General features: G+C 44.1%; 1 long non-coding RNA gene across 1 annotated transcript; it reads left to right on the forward strand.

The window, feature by feature from the left end:
* Window positions 1-2,089: 2,089 nt before the first annotated feature.
* On the forward strand, window positions 2,090-7,113 carry LOC134397955 (uncharacterized). Its single transcript, XR_010025391.1, has 2 exons — window positions 2,090-2,724; window positions 4,714-7,113. It is a non-coding gene; the product is annotated as an uncharacterized LOC134397955 (long non-coding RNA).
* Window positions 7,114-12,937: the final 5,824 nt, after the last annotated feature.

Consider the following 12,937-nt stretch of genomic DNA (forward strand, 5'->3'; position numbering starts at 1 on the left):
CTTGCCAGTACTTGTCTTGCCAGTAGCTTCTACGGCTTCATTTGCCAGTACCATCTCTGCCAGTAGCTTCTACGGCTTCACTTGCCAGTACTTGCCTTGCCAGTAGCTTCTACGGCTTCACTTGCCAGTACCATCTCTGCCAGTAGCTTCAACGGCTTTACTTGCCAATACTTGCCTTACCAGCAGCTTCTACGTCTTCACTTGTCAGTACCTTCACTGCCATTAGTTTCAATAGCTTCGCCTGAAAGTATTTCAGCTACCAGTAGCTTCAACAGCTTCACTTGCCAGTACCTTCCCTGCCAGTAGCTTCACCAGCTTCTCTTGCCAGTATTTCAGCTGCCAGTAGCTTCAACAGCTTCACTTGCCAGTACTTGCCTTGCCAGTAGCTTCTACGGCTTCACTTGCCAGTACCATCTCTACCAGTAGCTTCAACGGCTTCACTTGCCAGTATTTCAGCTGCCAGTAGCTTCAACGGCTTCACTTGCCAGTACCTCCCCTGCCAGTAGCTTCACCAGCTTCTCATGCCAGTATTTCAGCTGCCAGTTGCTTCAACAGCTTCACTTGCCAGTACTTGCCTTGCCAGTAGCTTCTACGACTTCACTTGCCAGTACCATCTCTGCCATTAGCTTCAATGGCTTCACTTGCCAGTACTTGCCTTGCCAGTAGCTTCAACAGCTTCACTTGCCAGTACTTGCTGTCGCGGAATTTTAGCTGGTTCTTTTGCTATGCCCATAGGTATGAGAAAATGGCCTATCATCCTTAGCTATAGTTCATAAAGTTCATGGCTTCCTGTTCCTTTAAACCTTGTTTTTAATGCTGCAATTGCTTTTGCTTTTAGAGTTAAGTTGATGCAGAAACTATGTGACAACATAGGCGTTGTCCACCCCGGCAGTCAGAGGGTGGAGGATGTCTGCAAGGAAAGATAACCAAGAAAATAACAGATAGAGATGTTTTTCTGTTTTTCTGTAACTGTGATATCTTCTAGTCAGAGAAGCACTCATACTCTGTACATGCCTAAATGCTTAGCTTCTTATTGGTTGTTGCATTTTCAGAACTGTATTATGATTGGTGAGAAAGTTCTGCCATGGTATCTAAGGGGAACTGACTCTATAAATATGTTGACATTTCCTGAAATTATTGGGCAGTTTCCTCAGACTGCCACCTTGCAGCGCTGCTCGTAATAAACCTTCTAAGGAGAGAGAAATTGTGTCTTGAGAGTCTTTGACCACCACTCAGCGAACCACACAGGAACCCGTGGTTTCGGGTTCCGCCACAATTTGGCGACGAGGACGGATGAGTGGTACACTGGAGAGCCTCTGCTCATGGAGACCTGACACAGGAAATCCTCCAACGTGCGCACAGATCAGGTGAGTAGGAACCACATTAAAATCCTACAACAGGAGGGCTTTCCTTGGTCAACTCTCCCTGTGGCTGGAGTTTTCTAGCGGTAAGTGTCATGTAAAGTCAGTGACGCCTGTTTTAAGGCATTCTCTTTCATTAGAAGAAAAAAAAAAAGCAGGGAAAACTTGGGATCCAGAGATAGGTTGGGGAGTGAGACTTGCTTGAATGTGTCAATGGTGAATGGCACTGGGAAAACCCGTCACTCATAGTGCTAGCCCCACCGGGCCGTGACCGCTATGACGTTGTACGGCAGGTCCAGCTGCGGATGAATGATAAGCTGATAAGCAAGTCACATACTTTGGGAACGCGCGTTGATAAGACCTCCTGGAAGTGAGGCAGCTTAGAAAGATTTGTGGTCAGACCTAAAAATAAATTGAGGAAAAAAAAAAAAAAAGGAAAAAAATTGCTCTAAGACCTAGGCAAGCAGGAGTTCCTCTGATAAGGGTCCTAAAAAGCGCATTGACGCTAAACTGGCGGAGCATAGATTGCTCCTAAAAGTCATTGTGGTCCACAGTGGACCCGGTTTGGGTAAGCCCTCTAAGGAGGCACCAAGAAGGACCCGGTGTGTGTAAGCCCTCTAAGGAGGCACCAGGAAAGTCTGGGGTCGCGCCCCAGCCTGGGTAGAAGACCCAGTCCGGCCAAGAAAATAGAAAGAAACAAATAGAAAAAGAGGAAACAGGAGGAAAAAGAAAAAAGGGAACAAGAAATAATCAGCTGAAAGAGCTCAGATAAAGAAACCTTAACAGTAGAGACACACGTTCCAAACAGGAACATTTATGTCTGTTTGTTTGTCTTCCTTCCTACCCCAATTCCTATTATGAGCCTGAGAAATAACAGGACTCCTATATAAGCCATACCTGTGTTATGTGTAATGTGACATGTCTGAATGAGTTGCCCTGAATGAGTGGACCACCTTTCCTACCACCCTCCACTTATGAGCCGTGCCAATCAAAACTCTATCTATCGTGCCTTCCCTTGCAAAGGGACAGTGCCGTTAGGGGGGTGAGAAAGGCACAGACACCCTGTTATAAGCCCTGTTGTGAAAACCCCTGTTGTGCTTGTGCCCAAAAACCCAGAAGTTGCCACGTACGAAAGCTCTTCACGTGCTTGAGTGTGGTAACGAGAAACGGTGTGCATAGATAAGAACAGAAGAAATAGCTGCTGTGGTTTTTTTTGTAAGTAACCTCAGACTGTGGAGCAAAAGAGATAATGGGAAGCTCCGGGTCAAAAACAGGCAGCCCAGAATCAGAAAAAACCCCGTTAAAGAAAATGTGTAAGATCTACAAAGATCGTATGCCATCTAGGTTGAATTTAAAAAGATTAGTGACTCTGTGTCAAGACAAGTGGCCATGTTTTACTAAAGATCTACCCTCATTGCAGTGGCCTGTAGTAGGGACATTTGAACCCGAAAGACTCACGCACTTGAGGCATTATTTAGAAAGAAAACAACCCTCCCAGATGGATTACTGGTTTCTTTGGGATGATCAAAGATCAAGATTGCAAGTAGAGAGTGTAATAGCCAGTCAGAAAAATAGCTTGAATCTGCTTAAACAGAAGTTGGGACTGTCAGCCAGCCAGATAGCCTCAGCCCCTTTGCTGCAGCCCCAGAATGACCAAGCACTGTTTGCACATTTAGGACCTTTAGAAGACATTAGAAGCACTCCCAGTAAATTGCTCCCTGTGCGTACTTATCCAAATTTTGCTGATCCAAACCAAGCTCCAATTAGAGCTTACCAGCCCTGGAGTTCCTCTGATATTTGGAATTTCAAACAGAGGTTGCCAGCCCTTAGAGAAGACTCTGAGAAATTTATTGAAGAGCTTCAAAATTTGGCAACATTATATAACCCTACAGCGTTAGATCTTGAAGATTATTATTATTATTATTATTATTATTATTATTATTATTTATTTATTTATATAGCACCATCAATGTACATGGTGCTGTACAGATAACACAGTAAATAGCAAGACCCTGCCGCATAGGCTTACAATCTAATAAGTTGTAGTAAACAATAAAGAGGGAAGGAGAATGCAAACAGGCACAGGGAAGTGTAAACAGGCACAGGGTAGGGCAAAACCAACAGTGTAAAGTCAGAACAAACTCAATATTTGAAGGCTATAGGGAAAAGAAAAGTTTTGAGCTGAGTCTTAAAAGCAGTGATTGAGTTTGTAGTTCTCAAGTGTTCTGGAAGAGCGTTCCAGGCGTAAGGGGCAGCAGAAGAAAAAGGACGAAGCCGAGTAAGGGAAGTGGAGGTCCTTGGGCAGGCGAGAAGCATGGCATCAGAGGAGCGGAGAGCCCGAGTGGGGCGATAGTGTGAGATGAGAGAGGAGAGATAGGCAGGAGCTAGGCAGTGAAGAGCTTTGAAGGTCAGTAGGAGAAGTTTATATTGGATTCTGAAGTGAATTGGAAGCCAATGAAGAGATTTCAGAAGTGGAGTGACATGGTCAGAGCGGCGGGCCAAAAAGATGATCTTAGCGGCAGAGTGGTGGACAGAGACCAGCGGACTGATGTGAGACGAAGGAAGGCCAGAGAGAAGAAGGTTGCAGTAGTCCAACCGAGAGATAACCAGTGCGTGAACGAGAGTCTTGGCAGAAGAGACAGACAAAAATGGTCGAATCCTGGCAATATTATACAGGAAGAAACGACAGGATTTAGCTACTGCCTCGATGTGAGGAGTAAAGGAGAGCGAGGAGTCAAATATGAAGCCAAGACTACGAGCTTCCTTGACCGGAGTAAGCGTGACATCGTTGACAGTAAGGGAGAATGAGAGGTGAGGAGAAGGTTTAGGAGGAAAAACTAGCAGTTCAGTCTTTGCCATGTTAAGTTTCAAACGACGATGAAGCAGCCAGGCTGAGATATCTGAAAGACATGCCGAGATACGATCATGAACATCTGGAGAAAGTTCCGGAGATGAAAGATATAATTGTGTATCATCGGCATACAGGTGATATTGGAGGTCGTGAGATTGAATGAGCTTGCCAGCAAATCCCCAAGCAGGAGAAATAGGTTTGACAGACGCAGACCACCAGCGAATGAGACAAGAAAGAGAAACATTGTGGCAAGCAATTCGACAAATTTGTGGCAAACGCATAAATATGACTGCCATTCGAGACACAAAACAACTTAAAGATGAAAGCCCCAGAGCTTATTAAGCACGTCTAGAGTGTGCTATTAGAAAGCATTCTAATCTAGACCCAAGCGATCCACAAAATGCCTGGCAAATAACTGATTTGCTTCTAAATGGGCTTATCAGTGAAATTTCAGGTAAAATTAGGACTGCAGTCATCGGGTATCGGGAGGCCACGCCCGAGGAAATTCTACGGGCCGCCACCCAATACTGGGATGACATCCAAGAAAGAAAACTAGGAAAAGAAAAATTAGAAACCAAGTTGCTAACCTTGCAAATAGAACAGCTCCAGACTCAAATCCTACCTTAAGAAGTTTGGCTAAACAGTGCATAGACGCAGTATTGCAACTAAGAAGACCTAAAAATAAAAACAGCTATGATACCAAATTTCTCATTATTAGCAAGCTACATGATACAAATTGATACAAGCCACAAGATTCAGTCCCTGAACCACTAAAATGGTCAGAGGAAATGAATCAGAGATGAGAAGACTTAATAACCTCATTAACCAAAATTCATGCACTGGGCTTGCGAATAGCATATTACTCTGCACAATTAGACGCAGCTGCACAAGGATTTCCACCTTGCTCCAAGCAGTGGCTGCTACCGCCTTGCTTGTAAAGAAAAAGCAGCTGATTTGAAATTAAGAAAAATTTGTGGGTTAGAGTTCCACCGTTGCAGCCTTGTTGATAACCAAATCTACACAATTTCTATCGAATCAGAGATTGACTCGATACGAGCAGATACTACCAGCAATTACCCTTAAACAGTGCACTACCTTAAATGATTGCGAAGTGGTAATTCAAGAATTTGACTGATGTTACATTGCCAGCTCCAGATATAGTTCTGTTTACTGATAGCTCTTGTAAAGGAAACAGCTGAAGAGGGCTAGTAGCCAGATATGCAGTAATTTCTCAAGTACTGATAAAATAAAAATAAAAAGGAAGTGTATACCACATTAGAAAGTTTCGCTCTGCCACGAAGTGCACAAGCCGCAGAATTAATTGCTTTAACCAGAACCTAGCAAAAGGTTTGTCAATAAATATTCATACAATATTGTTTTGTAATCTGTCATGCAGTTGAGCAAATCTAAGAATATAGAGGCTTTATGACAGCTGCAGGAGGGCCTATAGCAAATAGCCCTTTAGCTGCAAAGTTGTTTGAAACAATCTTGCAAATCCAACACTAAAGAGAACACTCTTTTCCCAGGATACTACTCCAACTTGGGAAAAAGAATCTTGCAACTTAAAGAAAAGAATCTTAAGAAGAAAATAATACTAATAATAAAAATTGAGAAAAATAATGTATGGGTATTTTATAATGACAAACCAATTGCATCTTGAGATTTAGTTAAGACACTAACATACTTAAACAATGGTGTGCCCCAAGAATACACCTAGAAGCTAAATGAGTGTGCCAAAAGTGTGTAACTTGCCTGAAGTTTTTATAGTCCTAAACTATCTGCACACACCCGTGAGTTTATAGTCCATTTCAATATTGCAGATTGACTTTATTGAATTTACTAACGCAATAAGATTTAAATACTGTTTGACTGTTGTGTGCATTTTCAGTAGATGGGTAGAAAGTTTTCCTGTATAATATGCAACAGAAAAATCCACAATTAAATGCTTACTAAGAGAAGTGGTGCCCAGATTTAGCGTACCTTTAAAGGTGAATTCAGACTATACTAAGAGTTGAAGTGAAATTCCTTTGGTGTTAATGAACTTGAGAAACAGCCCCGACAGAAAACATGGACTCACACAACATAAGATTGTATTTGGGAAGCTTATGGCTGTTGGACTGTCTCTGCCAAAACCATTTTTCCCCTCACTGAGAGCAGTGAGGAAATAATCTGTAATGTTCTACACTTACACAGACTATTAGTTCAACTCCAAAGAAAAGTGAGAAACAAGCAACTGCTTTCAGCTGATGTTCTATGTCATCATTTCCAACCAAGAGATGCAGTGTTCATAAAAGTCCATAAAAAGCCCAATTCGTTGGCTCCTACTTAGGACGGGCCTTGTATTGTGTTGCTGACCACACACACCTGGATACATGCAGCCCATGTGAAAAAGCTAAATCCAGGATGCCAGATGGATGATCCAGATGATCCAGTTGCACTAGAAAGTTACTCAGACCTGATTGAGATGTTAAAGGATGAAAGAAGCTGCCAGGAGGAAGCCAAGAGAAGCCCCTGTACATGCTAAGCGACCAAGTGTCCAGTGGAGAGAGTGAGTTGAGGCTGAAGAGCAGGAACTCCCCTCCACGGAACGACATCTGGTCAGTCAGCAAGATCAGCTGTCCTTTTAACCTCAAGTCAAGAGTTTCTGAGTTAACGAGGCATAATAACCTTCCAACGAAATCTGGATGCTCTAAGAGACATTCAGTGAAGAGAAGATATTAAGACAACGCCGTTACAACTACTTTGTGTGTTTTTAACCTCTATAGTTCTCTGAATTGTAAAAATGAAATTTGAGTGTGTGTTATTTCTTATTATACAAGCCCTGCCTTGCATTGCAATCCAAAAAAGAGTCTCAAAAGCATCCCATGACTTGAGCAGGTAAAAAAAAAAAAAAGAAAGAAAGTATTCAGTTGCATTATTAAGCAAAGAACAAAAGAGTGAAGATTAGAGCTTTAATAGAGAATGGTTTTATGGCTATGGGCAAAGCAACGACCATCAGGAGGGAATCTGTCGCGGAATTTTAGCTGGTTCTTTTGCTATGCCCATAGGTATGAGAAAATGGCCTATCATCCCTAGCTATAGTTCATAAAGTTCATGGCTTCCTGTTCCTTTAAACCTTGTTTTTAATGCTGCAATTGCTTTTGCTTTTAGAGTTAAGTTGATGCAGAAACTATGTGACAACATAGGCGTTGTCCACCCCGGCAGTCAGAGGGTAGAGGATGCCTGCAAGGAAAGATAACCAAGAAAATAACAGATAGAGATGTTTTTCTGTTTTTCTGTAACTGTGATATCTTCTAGTCAGAGAAGCACTCATACTCTGTACATGCCTAAATGCTTAGCTTCTTATTGGTTGTTGCATTTTCAGAACTGTATTATGATTGGTGAGAAAGTTCTGCCATGGTATCTAAGGGGAACTGACTCTATAAATATGTTGACATTTCCTGAAATTATTGGGCAGTTTCCTCAGACTGCCACCTTGCAGCGCTGCTTGTAATAAACCTTCTAAGGAGAGAGAAATTGTGTCTTGAGAGTCTTTGACCACCACTCAGCGAACCACACAGGAACCCGTGGTTTCGGGTTCCGCCACACTTGCCAGTACTTGCCTTACCAGCAGCTTCTACGGCTTCACTTGCCAGTACTTGCCTTGCCAGTAGCTTCAACGGCTTCACTTGCCAGTACTTGCTTTGCCAGCAGCTTCTACGCCTTCACTTGCCAGTACTTGCCTTGCCAGTAGCTTCAACGGCTTCACTTGCCAATACCTTCCCTGCCAGTAGCTTCACCAGCTTCTCTTGCCAGTATTTCAGCTGCCAGTAGCTTCAACGGCTTCACTTGCCAGTACTTGCCTTGCCAGTAGCTTCAATGGCTTCACTTGCCAGTACTTGCCTTACCAGCAGCTTCTATGGCTTCACTTGGCAGTACTTGCCTTGCCAGTAGCTTCAACGGCTTCACTTGCCAGTACTTGCCTTACCAGCAGCTTCTACGGCTTCACTTGGCAGTACTTGCCTTGCCAGTAGCTTCAACGGCTTCACTTGCCAGTACCATCTCTGCCAGTAGCTTCAACGGCTTCACTTGCCAGTATTTTAGCTGCCAGTAGCTTCTATGGCTTCACTTGCCAGTACTTGCCTTGCCAGTAGCTTCTACGACTTCACTTGCCAGTACCATCTCTGCCAGTAGCTTCTACGGCTTCACTTGCCAGTACTTGCCTTGCCAGTAGCTTCAACGGCTTCACTTGCCAGTACTTGCCTTGCCAGCAGCTTCTACGGCTTCACTTGCCAGTACTTGCCTTGCCAGTAGCTTCAACGGCTTCACTTGCCAATACCTTCCCTGCCAGTAGCTTCACCAGCTTCTCTTGCCAGTATTTCAGCTGCCAGTAGCTTCAACGGCTTCACTTGCCAGTACTTGCCTTGCCAGTAGCTTCAACGGCTTCACTTGCCAGTACCTGCCTTACCAGCAGCTTCTACGGCTTCACTTGCCAGTACTTGCCTTGCCAGTAGCTTCAACGGCTTCACTTGCCAGTACTTGCCTTACCAGCAGGTTCTACGGCTTCACTTGCCAGTACTTGCCTTGCCAGTAGCTTCAACGGCTTCACTTGCCAGTATTTCAGCTGCCAGTAGCTTCAACGGCTTCACTTGCCAGTGCCTCCCCTGACAGTGGCTTCTACGACTTCACTTGCCAGTACCATCTCTGCCAGTAGCTGCAAGGGCTTCACTTGCCAGTACCTTCCCTGCCAGTAGCTTCACCAGCTTCTCTTGCCAATATTTCAGCTGCCAGTAGCTTCAACGGCTTCACTTGCCAGTACTTTCCTTGCCAGTAGCTTCAATGGCTTCACTTGCCAGTACCTTCCCTGCCAGTAGCTTCAACGGCTTCACTTGCCAGTATTTCAGCTGCCAGTAGCTTCAACGGCTTCACTTGCCAGTACTTGCCTTGCCAGTAGCTTCTACGACTTCACTTGCCAGTACCATCTCTGCCAGTAGCTTCAACGGCTTTACTTGCCAATACTTGCCTTACCAGCAGCTTCTACGTCTTCACTTGTCAGTACCTTCCCTGCCATTAGTTTCAATAGCTTCGCCTGAAAGTATTTCAGCTGCCAGTAGCTTCAACAGCGTCACTTGCCAGTACTTGCCTTGCCAGTAGCTTCAATGGCTTCACTTGCCAGTACCTTCCCTGCCAGTAGCTTCACCAGCTTCTCTTGCTAGTATTTCAGCTGCCAGTAGCTTCAACGGCTTCACTTTCCAGTACTTGCCTTGCCAGTAGCTTCTACGATTTCACTTGCCAGTACCATCTCTGCCAGTAGCTTCTACGACTTCACTTGCCAGTACCATCTCTGCCAGTAGCTTCAACGGCTTTACTTGCCAGTACTTTCCCTGCCAGTAGCTTCACCGGTTCTTGCCAGTATTTCAGCTGCCAGTAGCTTCAACAGCTTCACTTGCCAGTACTTGCCTTGCCAGTAGCTGCAAGGGCTTCACTTGCCAGTACCTTCCCTGCCAGTAGCTTCACCAGCTTCTCTTGCCAGTATTTCAGCTGCCAGTAGCTTCAATGGCTTCACTTGCCAGTACTTGCCTTACCAGCAGCTTCTACAGCTTCACTTGTCAGTACCTTCCCTGCCAGTAGATTCCATGGCTTCGCCCGCCAATCCTTTGCAGCCAAAGGTGGCGGACATCTATACAGACGGTAAAAACAAGACCTGGAGCTGACTGTAGTTCAGATGACAAACTTCTTATTGCACAATTTAGAATCAAACTAAAGAGAATAGGGAAGACCCACAGATCAGTTAGATATGAGCTCACTAATATTCCTAATGAATATGCAGTGGAAGTGAAGAATAGATTTAACGGACTAGATTTAGTAGATAGGGTCCCGGAAGAACTATGGACAGAAGTTCGCAACATTGTCCAAGAGGTGGCAACAAAAAACGTCCCAAAGAAAAAGAAAACTAAGAAGGCAAGATGGCTGTCTGCTGAGACACTGGAAGTAGCCCAAGAAAGAAGGAAAGCAAAAGGCAACAGTGATAGGGGGAGATATGCCCAATTAAATGCAAAATTCCAGAGGTTAGCCAGAAGAGATAAGGAATTATTTTTAAACAAGCAATGCGCGGAAATGGAAGAAGACAATAGAATAGGAAGGACAAGAGACCTCTTCTAGAAAATTAGAAACATCGGAGGTAAATTCCAGGCAATAATGGGTATGATCAAAAACAAAGATGGCAAGGACCTAACAGAAACAGAAGAGATCAAGAAAAGGTGGCAAGAATATATGGAAGATCTGTATAGGAAGGATAATAATATCGGGGATAGCTCAGACGGTGTGGTCAGTGAGTTAGAGCCAGACATCCTGAAGAGTGAGGTTGAATGGGCCTTAAGAAGCATTGCTAATAACAAGGCAGCAGGAGACGACAGTATCCCAGCTGAACTGTTTAAAACTGCAAGGTGATGCATGCCATATGCCAGCAAATTTGGAAAACACAAGAATGGCCATCAGACTGGAAAAAATCAACTTATATCCCCATACCAAAAAAGGGAAACACTAAAGAATGTTCCAACTATCGGACAGTGGCACTTATTTCACATGCCAGTAAGGTAATGCTCAAGATCCTGCCAGGTAGACTCCAGCAATTCATGGAGCGAGAATTGCCAGATGTACAAGCTGGGTTTAGAAAAGGCAGAGGAACTAGAGACCAAATTGCCAATATCCGCTGGATAATGGAGAAAGCCAGCGAGTTCCAGAAAAACATCTATTTCTGTTTTATTGACTATTCTAAAGCCTTTGACTGTGTGGATCATAACAAACTGTGGCAAGTTCTTGGTGGTATGGGGATATCAAGTCATCTTGTCTGCCTCCTGAGGAATCTGTATAAAGAACAAGTAGCAACGGTAAGAACAGACCACGGAACAATGGACTGGTTTTAGATTGGGAAAGGAGTACGGCAGGGTTGTATACTCTCACCTTACCTATTCAACTTGTATGCAGAACACATCATGCGACGTGCTGGGCTTGACGAATCCAAGGCTGGAGTTAAAATCGCAGGAAGAAACATTAACGATCTCAGATATACAGATGACACCACTTTGATGGCTGAAAGCGAGGAGGAGCTGAGGAGCCTTATGACAAAGGTGAAAGAAGAAAGTGCAAAAGCCGGGTTGCAGTTAAACCTCAAAAAAACCAAGATTGTGGCAACCAGCTTGATTGATAACTGGCAAATAGAGGGAGAAAACGTGGAGGCAGTGACAGACTTTGTATTTCTGGGTGCAAAGATTACTGCAGACGCTGACTGCAGCCAGGAAATCAGAAGACGTTTACTTCTTGGGAGGAGAGCAATGACAAATCTTGATAAAATAGTTAAGAGCAGAGACACCACACTGACAACAAAGGTCCGCATAGTTAAAGCAATGGTATTCCCCGTAGTAACCTATGGCTGCGAGAGCTGGACCATAAGGAAAGCTGAGCGAAGGAAGATAGATGCTTTTGGAGGAAAATTCTTGGATTCTTCTAACATAAGAAGGGACCTACTGGATCAGAAAAGTTCCACAGAAGGTTCTGGTGTGACCAACATTCTAGGGATACGCTCACATTTCATACAAGGTCCTGTTGGATTGTACCATCTCACAGGGCATTTTGGCACTGGAGGCAGAAAATCCAAAGAGCACACTTCTCCCCTTCACAATAAATAAACAGAAAACAACACTCACAATGACAAATTAAATTAATGACAATACACCTACCTTTAACAGCATGGAAAATTTGCCCAAGGTAGCTGTCTCACAATAAATCCCATGTTTTTACAAACGATGAATCTTTGCTCCTGGAGGGTGTAGGTTACATTGCGGCATTTGTGTGCACAAGTGTGTGTGTGTATTAGTGAGAGGGGGGTGTTTCCCCATATCCCCTATGAATTCCTTTCATAGGTGAAACAGATGGAACTCACAGCCCATCATAAACAAGTTTATGCAGAAGGACGGCTGCTTCAAAATGTCAGACGAGGGGAGGCTTGAAAACGAGAGATGGAAAATAGAATGGAGGCAACACTGCTAATTCTTGTCCTGTCTAGCTTAACAATGGAACACTGTGAGACGCACACACCACGAAAGGGCCTGGATCTTCCAAACGATTAGGTTCGTCGTCTGACATCCTATCCAGCCCATCTCACGCCTTCAAGCCACACGTGGTTTATTGCAATCCCTGGGCGGATTCTTACTAGATTGAACACTAAGCAGGATATAATTTTATTTATTACATTTTACATGTAATAACACTATGAAACGTTTTGAAGACTGTATACAGTAGGCATGTGCTCCGCTCCGATTAGAATCGGAGAATCAGAAGCGAATTGGCCTGCTCTGCCTTGCCCAGAGGCGGAGTAGAAGCAGACCGCAGACCCTTAGAAGCACGGCGAAGAGAAGTGCCCATACGCGGAGCACTTCTCTTTTCGCAGACCGATCCGATCGCCATTTTGGAAAATTTCGCCCATAGCGAAAAAATTGCAGAAAAGAATAGGGGTTAACTGTGTTGTTTTTAAAGCTATCTTTCTGAAACTTCTTGTGCTTAGAGAGTCGTGGCTGGGGGTCATTTTGAGCCTACTCTCAGCTCTCTGCGTGGTGCGGTTCGCTTGCTAGATTTTTTTTTAAAATCGGGTAAAAAACCCAGGAGAGGTACCTTTTTGAAGTGCTGAGAGGCAGAGTTATGATCCCAAAGTTGGAGGAGGGGTTAGGCAAAATGGGTAACTTAGGAT

Source organism: Elgaria multicarinata, chromosome 4 (genome assembly GCF_023053635.1).
Source record: "Elgaria multicarinata webbii isolate HBS135686 ecotype San Diego chromosome 4, rElgMul1.1.pri, whole genome shotgun sequence".
Lineage (NCBI taxonomy): Eukaryota > Metazoa > Chordata > Lepidosauria > Squamata > Anguidae > Elgaria > Elgaria multicarinata.